Below are 21,472 nucleotides of genomic sequence, written 5' to 3' on the forward strand. Positions count from 1 at the left end.
CCTTATGGGGGTCGGGTCTCTGGGAGAAACAATAAAATGACCATCAGCTGTGGAAGAAGAAGGGCTTATGTGTTTACTCCAAGTTCAAACCAACAATGGAGCAGCAAAGATGAAGCAGATGCCAGAGTTTGTGGTCTGAGGAGGAATAAAAACTGAAACTTAGAAAAATTGTGAAATGAAACCTAAAATCTGCATACATGTTGAACATTTCCATTAGCTTGAATGGACTATAATAAGGATTCATTTTCTCAGCAACAATAAGTCGCAGAGGCCATTCAGCTGTCATATCACAGCTTATTCCAGGGCATTTGTGTTCATCAAAATCAGAGTTTCGGAACTCAAGTTATAAAACTAAAATGTGATGGTAGCTTCTCAAAAAATGCCACAAAACAAACTCGAGGAGATAGATAGATTGATGAATCATGTAACCATCTGTAAAGTTTGGAGACACTGGGCCTCATCACGAGCTGGGCGGTAACCCTTAAATGCGGCGGTAGCGCTATTACCGCCGCATTTAAGGATCTGCCAAATCACGGGTTTGGCAGATTTCCCCCCAGCTCTGAGCTGGGGGGAAATCCACCCAAATTTCGCACTCTTACCTCCGGCGGGAAATCTGCCAGCGGTAAGAGCGTGAAAATTCCCCATTGAGCCCAATGAGGAATGGGGAATTCCCGAATGGGCTCAGTGGGGAATGGGCAATACCCGTTTCGCCAAACCCGTGATCCGGCGCTATTAGCGTCGGGGGTTTGGCGCTAGGCCTATTAACGCTGGTACTAATAGCACCGGCGTTACCGCCCAACTCGTGATGAGGCCCACTAACTTTTATTAATTGCATCTAATTGGTGACAAATCACAGTTTGCACATGCAACATTCTGCCGACATAGGAATCATCTTAAAAAGATCACCATGATTAGGGGAACACAAATATGTACATATTATAATGTTTATTTGTAAATTGTAAACCCTTTAGTCATGTTGTGGATTTTTAGGTGAAAAATCAGAAAAGTGCAAATAGTAACGCTGGGGGTGGATTTATTCTTCCCTGAGTGTCAGTTTCAGAACTCCAAGGGCCTATCGGTAGAGAGGGGTTAAACTTTAGAGGAGGAGTGGACCGTAAAGTTCCAATGGAAATTCTGTGCTAATTAGCACTCCTGATCTCAATATTTCGGGTGTGGGACTTAGGAGTAAAAAGTGGCTGCACAAGCCAGAAGGGGGGAGCTGATTAACACCTTCAAAGAGACTTGCTTAAAGACCATCTGGGTGAATCCTGAGATAACTGCTTAAATATTATCTGAGTGGAAGGCCTCAAAATTGCTGCAGAATTTACTTTGCCTGGGAAGACAACAATTGGGAAATGCTGAAGCTGGTTGGGACCCCCACCAGGTGAGGGGACATAGGCTGAATAGAGCGACCGAGCCTGGAGAGTGATGGTAGATTCTGATGTTCCTGTCCTGTCCATGTAAGAGGCGCCCTGCTGAATTTCCTGAGCACCAGAAACAGAGATTTCTAATGTAAGTAGCTTAATCCAAATGAAACCGAGTATGTGGGAAATCTGCTTGCCTTAATATTTTTCCTTTAATAGTGGTTGGGGCAAACTGAGTAGACCTGTAGCATATTTTACTGAATAATAATTAAATTAACTCCCCTATAGATTGACACAGGGGGTGTTCGGGGGAGTTTGAAACCTCTGCCCTCTTTCCTAGCAGTAATTCAAATGATAGTCATTTAAAGTTACTGGGTATTCCTATTTTTCTTGTCAACCCCAGACTTCCCTTAAGGGACAGGAGTGTTCTTGTCTAAAAACAAAATTCCTAACTGTCACCACTCCCCAGACCTGGCCTTTAAACAGAGGGGTGCTGAATAAAACTGAAGCTTGGGTTTTTGGTGCTGGGAAGAGAAGTGCTTTGCCAAGTAAAACCAAGTGTAATTCTCTATTGAAAAATGCACTCTCTTTCCTGAGAGTGAGACAGTGACCCTGATTGCAGAAACATTTTGTATTGCTTGGGGTGAAGTAGGAACGTGTCAAGATACACCAAAAGGGGAAGAGAGGTCGACACTCTCCCCCAAACCACAGAAGCCGAATGAAGTCGACCCTCCCACCATGGTTGGCACAGGAACCTGTTATAGTGAACATGGCAGCCAGGGGGGAAGAGGGTTAGGGAGAGGTTGTGGACAGGGTGGGGGATTTTAGGAACACCGGATAGAGGGTGAGGGAAACCTAGTGTTCATAGGACTGGGGACGTAACAGGAAAAAACCCTACACTGCCTAATACCTTGTAACACCCTCAATGGTTGTCCTTGTCTCTGACATACCCTCTTTGCACTCCTTGATGCCTTTACCACATACTTCTGTAGTACACCTTGATACATGTACCTCATTCATCCTCTAACAGGAACAATATGCATAGCAAGCAGGATGGAACGTACAATTGGGAATAATCCCACTGTGAAAGACATAACACATGGCCCCAGGGACTAGCATAAGCAACACTTATAAACACTGAACATGACAGGAAGATAACCATGGAAACATAAGCATTTTGGCCATTCACCATTCCAGCCCAACGTCTTTTCTAAACCAAAAACTCTTAATTGCAGCATTGTCCGCCAAAAACCTGGAAGGAGGGGCCTTGTGCACACGTGCCCATATGAATGAATGTTTGCACATTAAGTACAACTGAATCAGTCTGTCCGCCGTACTAGATTGTGCTCTTAAACCCCTCAGCACAAGTGGAGCCTAGCGGAGTGTCATGCTGCCTTCCCCCGAACATAGCCCCTCCCAGTGCCAATGACGCTTGTTCGTGCGCTCAAACAAATGCCATGAACAGTTTACACATTTCCACTTATCTTAAGTCCGGGAGGCTCTGTAGCCCTCCCAGATGCAGCATGGTGAAGCTCGTAGCAGCTACAGCCTTTTCGCCACTTCCCCGCTGCAACTCTCAGTCACGTCATCTGCTGCCGCTTCTCAACACGAGTCCATCATCCTTCGTTCTGCCGACATAGAGCTCCGCACACACACAAAATAAGCCACACCTGCCGTGCGCCGTGGGCCCTTAATAAACCGTTACTCATCATGATCAGCTGGCCACACGCGCGCACAGCGGATGACTACTCAATCCTCCCAGGTACTGCTGGGAAATGTAGTTCTTTTTGTCTGATTCCCTATCTATCTATCCAGTCTCTGGCGCCGCCTGGGTCCTTGATACCCACTCCTACCCTTATTCCTAACAGAAGGAGGGTTCTATCGATCCAACTTATTCTCAAAGGTTTGTGTGATTTCAAAACTGCTAGCATTTTAAAGTGTGCAGGGAAATGAAACATACCAAGTATTGCATGTGAAAATCAAAAATGTGTGTGTGATTTAAAACTAAACCTTATCGGGGAACGCTAATGCTCATGATCAAGTAATGTTCCAGGATATTATTTAATTTTTATCATAAAAGGGGTTTGTGGGACAAGAGGGTGGAAGGAGAAATTACTTACCGTAATGTTCTTTCCATGGATTCTTCTCCTGCAGATTCCTCATCCGATAGATATTCCATCCAGATTTGCTGCTTCAGAAATGTTTTCGAGAGGGGGCTTAGTGGACCTGGACTCGGCTGTCGATCGTTGATCTTTTTTGCTTGGCACTCATTTGTCGGCTCCGAAGTGACCTCAGGCGTCGTATATATACTCTGTCACTACGCCCCACACCTCAGTCTCCCCCTTTTTTCCTGAGCCTTCACGCTGCATAGGAAAGGAGAGAGATAACAATGGGCTAATAATACCACAAAAAAAGAAATAACCATAAAGCGCTGAAGGAGGAAGACCTTGCGATAGACACAAACTAATTAGCGTCAGAACAGATTTTTTGCAGTAATGACAGAAAACGGTATCTAAGGGCCATCACCAAGTCATCGTTAAAGAAGAGATGCTCACCAACCACTGACTTTCTGAGCAGAGAGGGTTGGGGGAGGGGGTGAGGAATCTGCAGGAGAAGAATCCATAGAAAGAACATTACGGTAAGTAATTTCTCCTTCAATGGATTGCTTTTCTCCCACAGAGTCCTCATCTGATAGACTCCCAAAGCAGTAGATGAAGGAGGGGGGCAGAAAGTTAGACTAAGATATTTTGCAGTACTGCACGGCCAAAATGCACATCAGCTGTACGAGCCACATCTAAACTATAGTGCTTAGCAAAGGTGTAAAGGGATGACCATGTTGCTGCGTGACAAATATCCATAACAGGCACTCCCCTTTGTAACGCTGTTGACACTGAGACTCCCCTACTCGAATGGGTCCTGATGCCTGCCGGTAATTCCTTTTCAACGGACTGGTAACAGCCTAATATCATCACTGTGGTATAGTTGAACTTGGAAAGTGTGCCTAATATCATAACTGTGCTAAAGCCAAATCTAGAAGTGTGCCTAATAGCGTCACTGTGTTAAAACTGAATTTATATGGTATTCCCAACATCATTGAGAGTGCCCTAATAGCGTCACTGTGTTAAAGTGGAATTTAGAAGGTGCCAAAGTTTGATCTTGGAAAGTGTGACTAATATCGTCACTGTGCTAAAGCCGAATCTAAAAGTGTGCCTAGTAGCGTCACTGTGGTATAATTGAATTTAGAAAGTGTGCCTAATAGCGTCACTGTGTTAAAATTGAATTTAGAAGGTATTCTCAACATCATTGAGTATGCCCTAATAGTGTCACTGTGTTAAAGTGGAATCTAGAAGGTATTCCCAACATCACTGAGTGTGCCTAATTGCATCAATGTGGTAAAGTTAAATTTAGAAAGTATTCCCAACATCATTGAGTGTGCCTAATAGCATCACTATGCTAAAGTTTAGTGGGTGGAGTGGATATATCTCTGTATCACCTATTTATGCTATGTATATGCTATGTACCTGTTATCCCCATGTTATCTGGATCACATGTTGACCCTATCCATCCTCTCGCTTCATATACGTATGCTGCTATGTACACCCCCGGTCCTGCTCTTGTGCTTGGTCGCAGGCGCTTTACTGATAACCACCATATCACACTACTACGCTTACTCTCTCCTATACACCATCATTCAACTAGAACACAGCTACGCTATGACACATTCAGCTAGTTGTTCTCATACTAACATGACCCCATGAACACCTCATCATCCTAATAAAACACAGCTAGCTCAGCACATACCGGCTAGCTTAGGCGTCTCCTCAGGCCTAACGCAGACAGAACTCAGTCTGGGTGTCCACCCTCCAGACTGAACACATCCAACTGACTTCCTCAGCACCACACCTACTGCTAAGAAGCGGCTATCATGCAACAACCACACCAGCTGCACACAAATCCGCTCGCCCACGCACCATACGACACTCTCTCTACTGACTTGAACTGCGGTTCCCGAGGACGTTCAACCTACCAGCACTTTAAGATCATACAAATGATACATAAGGCGCTATATAAATGCCAAGTAACATAACATACCATCCACTCGCCAAAATCAGCTCAACGGACCAAAACAAAAACACACCCACACAGCAATCACTCTATCATTCATACGAGCACCCATCACCATACACTCACTCATAACACAAGCATACACGCATCAATACACATATTTAAATAAAAAATAAATAAACATAAACATACCTTCTGCAGGGGCATGGGTGTGGGTGCTCAAATGCCTTGCTCCAGGTTATGATATGATTTGATATTATATGGCATTTATAACGTGCCTATACACAAGTGTTTCAAGAAGCGACGCGGCAAGGGTGGGGGCAACAGAGGGACGACAGACAAACAATCCTACTAGGCCAGTTGTCATTCAGATCGCGCGAGTGCAGGGGAATGGGGAAGAGGAAAAGTGCAGAGTGGGAGGGGGTGGGGACAGTGCAGTACATGGGCAAAGAACTATTGAGGTTGCTCTGCCCGTATGTGCGAGAAGGGGCAGGAGCTCCCCCTCGCACATACAGACATGCAGTGCCCCAGCCAGCATTTCCAGTGAGCTATGCAAGGCTGGCGAAGCAAAACACCCCCAGCGTTGCATGGCTCAGTGAGCATGTGCGGCTGGGGAACTGAACTGTCAAAGGGAAACATTGTTTCCCTTTGACAGTTCAGCCAGCCCAGGAGCACTCTCTCAGCTGGAAAAAGCAGCTGAGGGAGTGCTCAGTGCCTCACTGGGCTGGATCCTCGGCTCCTGAATAATGGGTGAGGGGGCCACTGCCAGGGTGGACGCCCCCTCGACCATTATGGATGAGCCGCCAGGCTCAGACTGGCCAATAGGGCGATGCCCATACCAAAAATGCAAAATGCTAGTGCAGGCCAGTCAAAATGGGCCACTTTTTTGGCCAATGTGGGCCAGTTTGATGAGTTACTTCACTATGCAGCTAATAGTTTTGACCCTTGTTGCTGAATAAATATTCTTTAAATATCACTATTTGCTTACATTTTAACAAAAAAAAAACCCTTTGGTACTATTCAAACAATATGTGACTAAATGAATGAATATCCATTTGCAACTGCGGGCCACTTTTTCATTGGTGCCCGAGACAGTTTAATGGTCCAGTCCGACCATGCCCAGCCCATTTGCTCCAATCTAAAAAAGAAATAAAAAATAAAAAATATATATATTCTTTTTTTTGTTACATTTCATGCTGGGCTCTCGCGCTCCTCCTGGGAAGCGGCCGTGCCCCCCCGGGGAGGCGCGCCCCACAGTTTGAAGACATCTGGGTAAAAGGGAATACCTCCGCGGGAGGCATGAGGATGAAAAGAAAAAATAAGGAAAACAAAGGGGCCTTTTCCCGGTCGACTCGAGGATGTTGCTAAGAAAGGGTGTTTACAGTTAGATATTCAAGTCCATATCTGGTGCGGAGACCATGGGCCACCTAAAGAGGGAACAGGGTAATAGAGAGAACTCTCTCAAAATCCATGTTCACCAAGCATCTCTGGAATTACTGTAGCCAATATGAAACTTAGCAAAGCCAGATCAAAAACCTATAGAAAAGGTCAGATCGACTGCCAGGAAAAAGAGCAACCCAATAGCTGGTCCAATAACAGTTTCCTAGAGTTGAAGTACCAGAAGTTCCAAGAAAAACAACAATGTCAGACAGGGACTAAGGCATTTACAAGTTTTTGGAACATCAGCCTGAGGTCTTAAAAAGGAAAGCCAAAGCAGAAAACATGAAAAACATGCAAATAAACACACAAACGACTCACTGTTGTTGTCGATGGCGTGGGCAGTTTTTCTGTGGGTTAAATCCTCTCTCTTCTGCATATGTAAGCATCATGGGCTTTGTATGATTATGTACGCCACTTCAGCGTGCCCTGGTGAAGTCTGGAAAATGCCAAGACCAACAGCCCCTTAGTTTCAGGAAATATGGGTTTGGATAGAATTCAATAATGCCTTGCAAGGATTCAATAGGACATATGCAGAGTCCTTGGACTAGAAGCCTGTACGAGTATACAGCAGCAATCTTCAAACTGGGGGGGGGGCTGCACACTTAGGGGGATGTCCCGGCCGGGGGACTCTTTAAAAAAGGATTAAGATGAGTGTTTTTAAGATAAAACAGGATTAAGGTGACTGCTTTTAATAGGAAATATAAACAGAAGAAAATCTGCTTATATTTTAAAGAGCTGGGCTCCCCTGCACATGCTTTGGGACCAATAGGGGGGCCAACCACTAGATGGGCAGCCCAGAAATAATATTTTGACTCAAGGGGGGCCTCGATATGAAAACGTTTCAATACCACTGGATACAGTAAGGCACTGGGCCCCGGACGTTTCCCGGATAATGTGGAAAAGGCGAGTATAAGATCATTAAGAGCCAGATTAGGATCCCACATGCTGGGGATCGAATACACTGCTTTCCATTATACTAAGATCCAAGCAAAAATGGTATCAAAAAGAGTACAGAAGTACAATAAGAGCCTGGTACTCCTGGACCAGACATGCTTTTTACCAGGATGATCTACGTCCAACCTGGAATCTAAGAAGACTTCTAAGCATAATGGTCGAGTGCCAGGGAGCACATGAGGAAGCGATAGTAGCCCTCAATTTCGAGAAGTGATTTTACTTGGAGTCATGAGTTTACCTCAGGTGACTACTAAGGAGGCTAAGGTTTGGGAAACATCCCCTGAGAGGGATGCTATATACTTGACGCAGAACAGCGGCAAAGGCCAATGGGATGGTGTTTGCGCGATTCCAATTCCTGAGGGGCATGAGATAGGGATGCCCCTCTACATCCTGCTAGTGGCATTAACGATGTAACCCGTGGTGCTAATGATAAAGAGGGATCTCTATGGCAAGGGGATACATGTGAAAGGGTTGGAATCTATTCTTGCACTGTTTGTGTGTGATGTAATACTTTTATGTCACAGGCGCTTGCAAGACTCTTGACAGAAATACTGGATGTAATTTACCAGCTCATGGGTTTTCATATTTACGTATCAAATAGACAATGTTAGAGATATTTTACCTGATCAAGGGGGTTCCATTGGAAATAATATACACACCTCTGCAGTGGTTGCTGAGTATTTTAAATTACGAAGACTAAGGGCCTTTTTCAGCCCAAAAGTAACATTCCAGAAAAGCAATTTAAAAGTATTTGGGTCCTCAGAGGAGCACATTGCCTGATGGTTTTCCCTTCCCATCCAATACGGTTGTATGGAAGGAGAGCATTGACCAAAATGGTGAAAATCTGCACTTTTGTATTTGCAAACATTGCATTTGTCACCCGAGTACGTTATTCTAGAGAGGTAAGGCTCTCATAAAGAAATTATTAATATGGGCAGTGTGAATGCATCATGAAATAGACACAGACAACTGAATTGAAAGGTTTTTTTTTATTACATTCGCTAACAGCTGTGCTGCCTCCCTCCAGAATCTACCAATTTCCACGCATGCCCAAAACATATGTACCAAGTTAGCATCTCTCTCTGTGCATTTCAAGCACGCCTGGGTACTTGTCCAGTTAAACTTGGCTATTTTGTACAGAGTCAGATATACTCCCTGCATCACATACAACTGGATCTGCTGGAATCTTGCGTTTTGTGATACCTTCTTGTGATACATTTTCACTCTATCCCATTGCCCATCGGACAGTGTTGCTCCCAGGTCCGCCTCCCACTTCCCCCTGACTTGATCTATTTCCTCCCTTTAAGTTTAACTTAGAAACGTTCACGAACAGAAAAAGGGTTGGAAAAAGGCCTATCTTACCTTATGTAAGGTGGGATTTCCCTACCTAAATAAACTAAGTATAGTCAGTGTCTGGAAGTACGTAGAAAAAAATCTGTCTGTGTCCAAAACCTACACTTGCCGTCACATCTATTTGTATACAATGTGTAGGCATGTCAGCGTCAAAATGATAAGTGTTCAAATAAAAGTTCAGAGCTTGTTCCAGCTCTCGGGTCGTAAAGGATTTCGTTTCGAAAAAATTCAAGGCAATTAACAATGCAAAGGGGTTCCCTTCCCCAAGCTTTCAAGTCTTTCAACTTTTCTACAACACAGTTCTTGGCAATACTTTCCAGCGCTTCTGGTTTGGTTATCTTTCGGCAAGTTCATAAAGTACAGTTCCTTCATTTCAGTTCACACCAAATATCCTTTATATTCAAACGCAAGCTTCTTTACTGATATTTTGGGTGGCTAAGACACAGACAACAGACTTCAGTTCAAGGAAACAATATCTATTAACTTATATGTTAGGATGGTAGAAGGCCTAACTTGCCCTATAGGGCCTATACTAAGGTGGGATTTCCCTACCTGAACAAAACTAAGGAAAGTCTGAGTCAAAGAGTCCAACTTAAAGGCCTGTCTGTGTCCAAAACCTACACTTGTCTCACAACTAAAGCTTAACAGTGTGTAGGGATGTCGATAATCAAAGAAATAGTGATCAACACAAAGTTATAAGCTTCTTCCAGCTCCCAGTTTATCTTCAGCTTCCCTTCCCGAAGGTCAGGGAAGTTCCACAAAAAAAGTCTTCAGGATTTTACCTTGTTCAAATTCAAAGAGTTCCAAGAAGTCCTTAGGGCTACCTTCCCCAAGTTCAAAGTAATATCAATTCAAACAAAAGAGGTCCAAAGGCCCTGTCCTCAAGACAGTAGTTATAGTTCATCAAATCTCAGGGTTCCCTTCCCCCAAGATTTCAAAGTAACACAGTTCAAACAAAAGGGGGTCTTGAGGCCATATCCTCAAGACAGTAGCTGTAGTTCATTAAGCCTCAGGGTCCCCTTCCCCAAGACTTCCATGTTGCAACAAATGGATGATTCACTCTTCTTCTTGGTAGGTTTTGCAGTGTCTTTACATTTAATAATGTAGGGCTCATTGGTCTAGGCGCAGTTATCAGACCACACGGTACACCCATCACAGGTCGCGCAACTAGGGCTCCTTGGTCCTTCGGCCCACACTGGTTTCTAAGAGTTAATTAATAATCAATTCAAGTGTAACTTTTGTATTTTCAGCCACTTTGATATTCAACCTGCTTGATTTATCACTGTTGTAAACATTCCTTCAACTCTGCATCATGCGTGGTGTAACGCTGTTGAAAACGTCCACTTTGTTCGGTATTCAATATTTATATTTTTAATGATGGTTTAAGCTTTCATTCAGTTAGATATTCAAAATGTGCAGATTAGCGTTATTTGGAAACTTTTATTCAGTTCGGTGTTCAATATATTTAGGTTAGCGCTATTGGAAAACTCCCATTCCGTTTGGTAAGTAATACGTATCTCGTTTCGCTTTGAAGCTTTCATTAATATGGAGCTTCATTCACTAAGCAGCCTGTCCGGAGTGCCCCGGTTTCCGAGTGTCTTTTCTCCAGCATTCACCAGTTTGCAGCATCTTCCTCCAGCGGCTCTTGCTGCTCTTCTCAACTTCCCAGGCTGGTGCCCCGACCTCAGCAAGCCCCACTCGCATGTCACTTTCACTTCTACGAGCGCTGGCAACGTTGTTACCTTGGGGTGGACGCAGACAGCATCCTCGCTTTCTTTGGTGCCTGTTAGCAGCTCCCAGCTGCTCCGACTCCGCCACAGAGGCTCACACACCTCGGGAATGTCTGCCGGCATGTTGGTCACACCTCAGGCCCCACCACGGCTACCTCCACACGGAAAGGGTCCCCTGGTCTCTCCTCCACCGGCTTCCCTGCTGCTGCAGCCCTTGTCTCTTCACTGGTTTCCCTTTATACACCTGCAGCCCCTTGACAGGCTGCAAGTAACGACATCTAATTAGATTTGCCTGACCCTGTTTTAGATTACATGCCTGACTCTCACCATACTTTACAGGCATCTTCCTCATCTTAGTACCTACGTGGTGAAACAGTGTAGTGTTCATCCCTCTTAGTCTCCACTTCCTCGTCCCAGTACTTTCAGATGTTTAATGAGGGGAGAGGTCCTGCAATACCCCATAAAAGTTGGGGAAGGTTCAGGTTGTTCACAATTAGGGAAAGGAGGTACCATGTCTCGCCTAAGGGCACCCCAAGACCTCCCCACACCATGCTTCATCCATTATATACTATACCCATCCCCCACATATATATGGGGTAAAAATAAAAAAAGTCTATATTTTTGGGGGTACAAGTTTGTTCACTTCTTTCAAAGGATTTCTTCATTTGTCTTTCTTTAGTTCTGTTTCAACTCTCAAGTTCCTCATTCTAGGCACTGTGGCCTCTGAATGTTTACTTACTCTGTTCCTCTCACTTATTTTTGGGAACTGTTATTTTCCTGATAACAGTTCCTCTAATTCCATAGTTCCTGGGTTACCACTTCTTATCCCTTGTGGACACCCTGTGTTCACACTGGGATCTGTGTAATTGTGAGGAAAATTGACCATCTGCATGGTAGGTGTGTGCTCACCTGGGTTTTTAATTTTTTTAATTAATGAAATGGAATGATGGTAGATCAACCTCCGTAAAATGTGTGGGGCTAATCCGCACACATTTTCCTATGCTCAACGCACGACATACGCATAGACCTGTGTACTCTGGGTGGGCACAGCCTACAGGCGCAGCCTCCATGTCATATTTAGTTGGGATATGACAGGAGTACACAATGCCTCTTCAGAAGAGGGAATACCAAACCTTCCCCCTGCCATGGCTAGCCTGATTAACTAACAAAGGCTCCATGGATCTGAACTTTTGTTGGGCCCTGCAGCTGGTGGCAGTGATTAACATACAGATAGAGTGTACCTCAAACCTGCCCACATGATGCCTGGCTGCGGAGGTAACAAAGGAGACAGGAAACCCCAACAACCATTCATATGCAACTTTATCAACCTAAAACCAGCTGCCGCCCCCAATATCAATTGACAGTGAATGGTCAGGTCTGGCACTGCATGTTTACTTTAGTTTTACTTTACGCACCAAATGATCCTGAGGCTTACGGGTGCAACAGACAGACAACGAATAACATAAACCTCAGAACTATAGCAGCAGTCCCACTAGGATAGATCAGAAGTGACAGCCCCACAGAGAGACACAGACAATCTATCTAAATAGAAATGTCTTGAAACTGAGCAGTGGACCTGATCTCCCTCAGATCTGGTGGGATAGCATTCCAGGCTGCAGCAGCAGCCTCGGCGAAATCAAATTTCTTAACCACTGTCAGTTTACAAGATGGAATTTTGATCTGATTTGTGTTACTCGACATCAGGCACCTGGTACTAGATTTATATGTCAGTGCTTCACTCAGGTATGAAGGGCTTGTGCCCATCAGGCACTTATGAGTGATTAGAAGGAGGCAAAATTCAATTCTTGCCTCTATTGGTAGCCAATGTAAGTTGTATATTGCTTCTGACACATGATCTCACTTCTTGAGTCCTAAGATTACTCTGACCATACCATTTTGCACAGTTTGAAATCTAGCACATTCTCATTTGGAAATCTCAACCAGTAGGCTACTGCAGTAATCAATGTTTGACCCTATAATAGCTCTTGCTATGGTTTCACAGTTTGCTTGATAAATATAAGGGCAGAGCTGCGCCAACAATTTAATATAGTAAGCTGTAGAGGACACTAAACCACTCAAATGTGCCTTCATATTCAAGTGCTGGTCCAAATATACCCCTAGGATTTGTACTTTTTCCTTAGACTTAATATTGCAACCTGCCACTAAAAAGTGAGAATTCTTTAAACCCAGTTTGAAGATTCTTCCTTTCGTGGCAACCATTAGCTCAGTTTTTTCCTTATTGAGCACTAAACCATTGTTTAACATCCAGTTTTGTATGAGATCATAAATCTTACTGATTCTATTTTCATCCTCATAGTGATTGCCAGATAACAAGATGATTCATTGCATGTCATCCGCGTAATTTGTAAAGCCAATCCGATGTTTTCCCAAAAGATCTCGCAGGAGGACCCCGTTCATAAGGTACAAGAATGTGGTTTGCAGGAGCCAGATTCTGGTCTTGCCGCAGCTTCAAGGGAGACATGCCGTATTACAAACTATTACAATCCTTAAATATCTAACCAATAACTGATATCAAATCCCACATATGGGGAACCCCAGGTAAACACTCACCTGGGCAGACAGCAATGTATCCAGTGGAGGAAGCAGATGCAGAAATGAAAGATCAGCCAGACAGTCCTGCCCCTCCCTCACCTGGGAAACCAGCGAGAGAAAGGGCACGACCCCCAGGGAAACCCTCCGGGGGAAAAAACCCTGTGTAGAAGCAGGCAACAGGACTTCGCAACCATGTCTTGAGAATGGTCGCTGCCTGCTGGTGTATGGAAGGCTTGATGGCTGGGAGGGATTCTCTAAGGATGAGAGACAGAAAAAGTAAGTATCTCCTAAAGAGTAAGCAAGAATGAGTGAAATGTAGGAAGGTAGGAAAGCTAACCCTCACTTACGGGTCAGTAATGACCTTGGCTATATTGCATGAGCGGACTCTAATCCCCGTAAGCAAGAGCATCCATAACCAGAAGTTCTAGGAAGAAAATAGCCCTATAAGTAGAGAGAGGGATTAATTTCTGAAGAAAGCGCATGGAGGCAAAATAGAAGGACTGCTACCTGATGGCTGGGAAATGAAAACTCACTTTCAAGAGGCGGACGGGTGAGTTATGATATGCTTTTCTGAAGATAGACGGATTGGAATCACTTAGCAGAATGAGGGCGGAAGACGGGAGCCGCTTTGGAATTTCGGCAGAGGGAGTGAACCGCTGGGAAAGCCTAAATGTTGAAAAACACAGACAAGAAAGTTCAGAAAGAAGAAAAGCCAAGACATTAGAGGACACAAGGCTGGAACGTAGGAGCGAACTTATGAAGCGGCGGTAAAAACAGTAGCGACGCATTTGATTGCTGTTCTTCGGTCTGTATATGGAATCACGTGACCAGTAGGTAACGTCTCTTGCGGACGTGAAATGATTGTAGCGCTGTGTCCTGCACAGTCAAGTTGGCCGTCGGCCATATTGGACGTACTCCTCCGTATTGCTCCACATAGTTGTCTGTGCTGCCAAAGTGACCAGCGCCTGAAAGCTGTAACATGCCGCTTTAATCAGGAAACACATAGAGATCCATTAACCAGAGAGACTCTTCGACGCACAACAGACAAGAAGATGGGTGGGACTTAGTATCACATTTTCATCCCTTTACCTTTCCTGTTCCAAAGCACTCTGGTTATAAACGCATACAGGAGATTGTTAGTGGGGACCCCAGGATTGGGTCAATACGGTAGGATTAGCCTACACCAATCACTGTGGGCAATTTGGCTTTAAAAGAGGGCTGAAGCCCTTTTTTAGCAGATCATCTGAAGTCTTTGCAAGGAGTAGCAAGAAGAACTCATCATTGGACCCAGGCTAAAGGTACAGTCTGCCTTACATCTTCCACCAGAGAAAGAAGACCAGGACCTCCAAAGAGGGAAGCAAGATCCCTTCCATAAACATCTCCCAGGGAACAGAGGGAGATACCGGATCCAGCGGATCAAGCAGCTCCAGAACTGGTACCCAGCCAGCACACAGGGTGCCCTGCTAGGCTCTGCAGCAAGCTTCCTAGGTGGGAAGTGCCAGAAGGTCTGTGAACCCAAAACATGCTTTACTATATCGACTACCCTCCTTGTCAGTATCCAGAGTGCATCCCTTTTCCTTCTTTGAAATGGTCTGTCCTCTGCATTCCTTTACAGGGCGAGTTGTATTTCATAGTGTTGCTAGAACGGCCTGTTGTGATAATAATAAAGTCAATATTGTTGACCACCTTGACTGGACAGTCCCTTTTATCTTTGGGTAATAATTTTCTGTGTTGCAACTAACCAAAGATCCACGAGCTTTCAGAGGTAAGCCTGCTGCTCCGTCCTCGTGACCAAAATTGGACATGGTTTATAATTTGCTTGTGTTTCCAATATGCCTGGATCCCTTCTGGTATACTAGAGGCATGGGGCTGATTGATGGTTTAGAAACCGATATTCGTCCCTGGACAACTGGTGCCCCTGAAGTTGATTTGTCACAGTAATGTACCCAGTGGCCTTTTTTACTCCCATTGCAGGCTTTCCATTTTCTTGGACGAATTGGAGTTCCTGAACAAATGTCACCCTTATTATTTCTACAATCACTGGAACAATTATACTGTTCCCCTGCATGATTCTCCTTCTTCATAATGTATTCACATTCACTGGGACGAGTAGGCTGAGTTCCTTTATGATTATCACTCTTTTTAATGTATTCATGTTCAATGGACCAAGTAGGCTGACTTGATTCCTTATATGCGCTTTGGTTATTATCAAGACAGATATTATATTGCCTCAGGTTATATGTGCCGCTTCCCTCAGGTATCCCGCTCTCCCCGTTACCTGTCGTGTAATAGGGCTGCGTCACCGGGTATGCACTCGCCTTTGGCGTTCCTCCGTAGTTTGTAAGAATGGTTGTTTCACTTGCGTTGTCTCCATGTTCCAAGTAATTGGGTTAATTCAACATATATTTGGATATAGATAGGGGACTGACGTAGTGCCATCAATTGGCTTCTGTGACCTCCCTTAACAATTGTATTAAAATGTTGTATGGTAATTTAGCAAATTATGTATAAAATGTACAGCGGCAGTGGGCAGCGTTGACAGCTCACTTCATTCAGTTCAGTTCCACAGGTCTGTCTAAACCGTGCTTCCCAGCTGTTTGAGTCCAATACATTTGCGTTACTTCTTGCTTGGTGTACACACCATTTTTGAAAATTACTTTTATTCACTGGAGTTACTTTTGGTGGAGGTTCCCTGGTACACTTTCATCAACATTTAATAATGACTATCGGAGACACATGATTTGACAATAAACATTAAAAAAACGAAAAACATGGTGTGCGGCACTACCAAGAAGAGATGTCCTTTTGTGTGGAGGATTACAAGTGAGAAATTGGAACAAGTTGAGCAATATAAATATTTGGGTTATACCATCTAGAGAAAGCAAAAGATGGATTATTGGCAGTGCCTTATGAGGAAATGTGAGTTAAACATCTCTCCTTCATGCATCTCACAGGTTACCAGGCCCTGCCCAGTCGACACCAGCACCCCGCCCAAGCACTCCCCCTGTGGGCCCCCAACTAGGCGGCTGTGCACTCCACCCTGGGATTCCTCTTCCCTTCCACTTAGCCAGCAGCCTCATTCCCTCAGTGCTTGCCTCCCGGGCTCTCACTAGCACTTGCACATACCTTGCTCCCTTCCCTCCCTCCCCCATCTCCTGCACTTCTTTTCACTGCCCTTGCACGTCCAAATGTCACACGGCCTAGTAGGACCACGATTGTATATTTACTGCCTCATTCCCCCCCCCCACTTTGTCTTGTGGAGCCTGGAAACACCTTTTTATTGTATAGGCGCCTAACAAATGCTCAATAAATAAATGTGTAACCGCTGGGAGGATAAATGGGCCCATCACCAATACTTGAGTTTGGGAAATGTTATGCTAAAAGATATTTATACCGCACACTATCACCACCGGAGTGGTCCCTTGGTGGATCTGAAAAGCAAGCAGGTAGGCTCAGTTAGTAGGACTGAGCGGTAAAAACCTCAATCGACCTTGTGAGGTGCTGTTGGCAGCTACAGTTCGGTTTACCCTGTTCGTTGAACTTAGGTGTTTTTCGGTGGTAGCCGTTGTGTGCTGAGTTTAGGTGTTAATGGTGGTAGCCATTGTGTGCTGTTGTGCAAGGCTATTTGTGGTTTGTTTTGTTGTTGCTCAATCTGGATGATGAGATGGGTCACTGTATCCCTTCTTCCTCCTAGTAAATGCATTCAACCCGGAGGTATTGTGGCGCTGTTGCAGGTACAAGACTACTAGTAAACTAGTGTCATACAGACATGGTTACGACATGTTATCAAGGGTAACACAGGTACATTAACAAGGTGACAATACTCAAAGCGTAGTAGCAGGCAGCATGGTGGTGTGGCAGTGTAGGTTAGTGGTGGTGTGTGGGCGGGGGGTAGAGTTTTCAAAAAAAGTTGAGTTTTCATGGCCTTGCGGAAGGTTCAGTAGGATTTCTCAACCCTCAGGGAGGGTGAGAGGTTGTTCCATAGTTTAGCAGCCCTGTATGGGAAGCTGGAGCCTCTGGCTTTGCAACTCTTGACTTTTGGTACAAGGGTTCTGGTGGGTCTCAAGGAATGGGCTTTGGTAATTCTTTGGGGGTGCTAGGGTGGTGCTGTGTTGGAGAGGCACTTGTGGAAATTGGAGAGTGTCTTGAAAGTGATATGTTGCTGGATAGGGAGCCAATGTGCTTCTCTTGTAGCTTTTGAGATATGATCTTCTCAAAATGCTCGGAACTGGTCTCAGGAGTTGAGTCAGTGCTATGCTCTGAGCCACAACAGGAATCAATATCCCCTTCCTCCTCCTCCTCCTCACCTGAGGTAATGGTGTTGTCCGGTCTTTGTCCTTCTTTCTTCTTCTTGCTCCTAGACCTTCGATCGAAGAGAAAGGGTCTCCCTCGGTCGGAAGCCACTCTGCTGCCTTTCTGTGATGGCAAGCAGGAGGGGCCCCCTTCCGACGAAGTCCAACACGAGGAAAAAAAGCCAGCCCGCAAAAAAAACCTCTTGACGATGGCAGGTAAGGAATTCGCTGTGGATTGGCAGTGAAGGACTATGACTCCCAGAATGCAGCAGCAGCAGAAGTATGAACCAGGAGAGAAGGCTGATCGTGGAAACTTGCAAATGTCCAGAGGAATGGCTAAACCAAATGGGGAGACCCAAGGTGGAAGCCAAAAGGGGAAAAGGCTCCGGACAGAAAGCAGCCGAAGTCCCCGCAAGCAGGTAACAAGGGCCGTGTGAACGGTAGAAAACCGGGAGAAAAGAGAAACCAGAGAAAAGGACGGAAAGCGGCGCCAGGGGGGCCGGAGGGAGAAAGACAAGGGAAACCACAGAAGGAACGGAAGGCAAGGTAAAACGGAAGGTAAGAGGAAAGCAACACAGCGTCAGACTCACGGGGAAAGCAGTGAGTTGCAACGCAGTGTCAGCCCGGAAAGGCGGGGCTTAAGAGCAGAAGTAAACAAAGAAAGACTAGACCCATACCCGCACCTGGAAGAAAGGGAAAGTGCTAACGGGAATACACTTGTCTGTGTGGCCAAATGCGCCAGGTGAGGCGGCGCATGACAGATCTCTTTTAGGAATATTCAGGGCTGCTCTGAGGGCGTTATTCTGTATGACTTGGAGTTTGTGGACGTTTCCGGATTAGGTGCCAGAGAAGAAGGCATTGCAGTAATCAATCTTGGAACCAATGATTGCCCAGGCAATGGTTAGGCAGTTGTTCTTAGAAAGGAAGGGTCTGGCTGCATTGAGGACATTGGTGGCGTAAACTGCTGAGGAGGGAATGGCACTTACTTGTCTGGTCATCGAGTGTGAGGAGTCCAGGAAAACGTATAGAGTCTTTACTGAATTTGAGACGGGAATAGAACAATTGTCGATTAGGAATGCAGTGTATTATTTGTTAAGGGATTTTAGGGTGCTAGGTGGGCCGACAATTAAGATCTCGGTTATGTTGCTTTTAAGACAAAGGTGATTGGCTACCACCCAGGTCTGTATTGTGGAGTAGGTCCTATTGAGGGTGGCAGAGTCATCTGCATAGTTGCCTAAATGAGGGGTGAGGATTGGAGTGTCGTCGGCATAATTGGTGTAGGCTATGCCGAGGGAGTCCAAGATGTTGAAAAGTGGCCTCCTGAAGATAATATAGGGGGATGGAGCAATACAGGATCCTTGTGGCACACAAGTAATGGGCGAGGGAGGGGCATTAGCGATCTCAGAAAAGACCCTTGTGACGCATCCCTCCAGGAACGAAACGATCCAGGCAGTGGCAGATGGGGAGAAGTGAGCATGGGTGGTGAGGTGATGGGAAAAGATTTGGTGGGTAACCAGGTCGAAAGCTGCAGATATGTCAAGGGGGAAGGGTAGGGCTGACTTTCCTTCGTCCCTGATTGCATAAAGCTGGTTCTTTAGCTCGAGAGGAGCAGATTCAGTACCACACCCTGGGCGGAAGTCAGATTGACGCATTCATAGGATTTCATTTTCCTCCAAAAACTGCTGGACTTGCAGGTAGGCTACTCGGTCGAGGATTTTTAGGAGAATGGGACAGTGGTGATCAGCCTGTATTTTGATTAAATGGCTGGGTCCAGAGAGGGTTTTGTTCAGGAGGGGAAAGACCCAAACTTCTTTGAGTGAATGGAACTGTGCTTCCAGCGAGAGGCATTAATGATAGCAGTGATGATGGGGGCTAGAATATCAGTACAACCTTTAATGAGGGAAGCAGGGCCTATAAGGCCTTTGCATTTGGAAGGTTTCAGGCTTTTAATCAATTTGGTGACTTCACTTTCCGAGTGGTCTCTGAAGAAGAATTGAGAGGAGGAAGCAGTGGGGGCAAGGTGGACACCTAATGTTAGTGGTTATGGGATATGTAATGAATTGTGCTCGTGAGATGATTTTCGTGTTCCATTAGTCAATTGACCCTAATAGTGCTGCTCAAGCACCAGCTCTCGTCTTTAGTAAGGGCTGTGGGGGATAATGCAGGGGATTCAAGTTATCTGTAGATGTTGAAAACCTCTTTTTGCGTCTGACTTGGTGTTACTAATTTGTGTATTGAAGGAGTCCGATTTGGATTGCTGATTTGTAGCATTTTGAGATTTCAGTGAAGACATAGAACTTTATTTAGAAGGGAGTCGTAGTAAACATACAACACTAGAAGGGAGTCTAGAATTTAAAGAATCAAAACAGGATGCTTTTTTTAATAGCTTTTTACTTTCTCCTAAAATAACCCTTACACAAAAAGCAAATTAAAAGTTCTCGGAATTAACCCCCATTAAACGAGGTTAGTTATCAAGATGCTCCGAAGTCCAGCAATGCAGCCCACAATCTCGGTGTAACCTATTTTTTCCGACTGAAAGAAAATTTAAGTAGACTGAGGCTTTGTGCATCCTTGTAACAGAACGTCTCGTATGTGGTTCGAAATAACGAAATGGAAGTGAGCTACAGGCGACTGCCATTTTACATGCGATTCCCGTTTTCAAACTCAACGCTTTACCGTTCGGGGAATTAAGAGTTTACCATTACTAATACAACATTTACTGTCGTTCGTAAGGGCATTTGTATACACACGAACAGGGACGTTAGCAGCGCTCTTGCAACGTGTAGTCGGTGATTAGAACAATGGCTGTAAAAGCGAGAGGACGAAGCTCCCACTCTAAAATGGCAGCTCGTAACTTGTGTCCATTCTCTTTAGAGAGTAGTAACACTGTAAGGGGTGTACGAAATAAAATGAATGTGACATATCGAGAGATACCGTTCAGAACAAACGTGCGTGCATCTAGCAAGTCGAAATAACACAACTAAGCAGAACCGCCACACTGAAACGAAAAGGACTGAAATGGCGCGCAAAAAGTGGGAGAAAAAAACAGAACTGTGCCGGCCTAAAAACAACCATGTCAGGGTCAGGCCAATCCTGGCTATAATGGAGGGAGGTGATTCCTAAGATGGCCGATACCCTATCCGCATGCGCAGTTTCAACAGAGCCTTCCGGTGTCTTTCTTTCTGAATCGTGGGATCACGTTTTTTTTACTACGTGAGAGGAAGAATGACATTGGACGGAAAGTAATCACATATGCTCAGAGAAATAAAGTGGCCATTTTATAGAGCATTAAATGTTATACTATATTAATAAAAAATACCAGATTAGTATACATATCTTATCACCGAGGTAGGAAGAAAGGGTGTGAAGAGGCATGCTGCTATGTCCAAGAAGGATTCTGTTAAAAACAGTTCCCATCATGAAATGTAACTATACTTATAATAAATGTAAAACTGAAGTTCAATTTATTTGTGCTAAATGCTATCCAAAAGAATTTCTTTTAATATGAACTAAACTGCGGCTATTTTGATGTTCGCCGTTAAATTAAAGAAAAGTTGTTTTTTTACAAAATGGCCGGCGTATATCGTTAGGGTTCTAGTTCGTCCCTTCTTTGTTTTTATGGCCCTTGCTCCGCTTGGCCTATGGCAGCACGCGCCCAACTCTTCCACCACTGACGCAAGGAGGCGTATCCGCGTTCCAGCCGTTTTAATCGCGCTGCGGC

General features: G+C 44.9%; 1 long non-coding RNA gene across 1 annotated transcript in view; it reads right to left on the reverse strand.

Annotated features, from left to right (window-relative positions):
* LOC138581356 (uncharacterized) overlaps positions 1-20,570 on the reverse strand; it is an 88,162-nt gene extending 67,592 nt beyond the window's left edge. Inside the window, exons 1-3 of the long non-coding RNA XR_011304526.1 lie at positions 17,767-20,570; positions 7,188-7,305; positions 3,485-3,727 (exon numbers count right to left, since the gene is read on the reverse strand). This is a non-coding gene — a long non-coding RNA (uncharacterized lncRNA). The remainder of the gene's footprint in view (positions 1-3,484; positions 3,728-7,187; positions 7,306-17,766) is intronic.
* Between the last annotated feature and the right edge of the window lie 902 nt (positions 20,571-21,472).

Source organism: Ambystoma mexicanum, chromosome 3p, assembly GCF_040938575.1.
Source record: "Ambystoma mexicanum isolate Mex_15411 chromosome 3p, UKY_AmexF1_1, whole genome shotgun sequence".
Classification (NCBI taxonomy): domain Eukaryota; kingdom Metazoa; phylum Chordata; class Amphibia; order Caudata; family Ambystomatidae; genus Ambystoma; species Ambystoma mexicanum.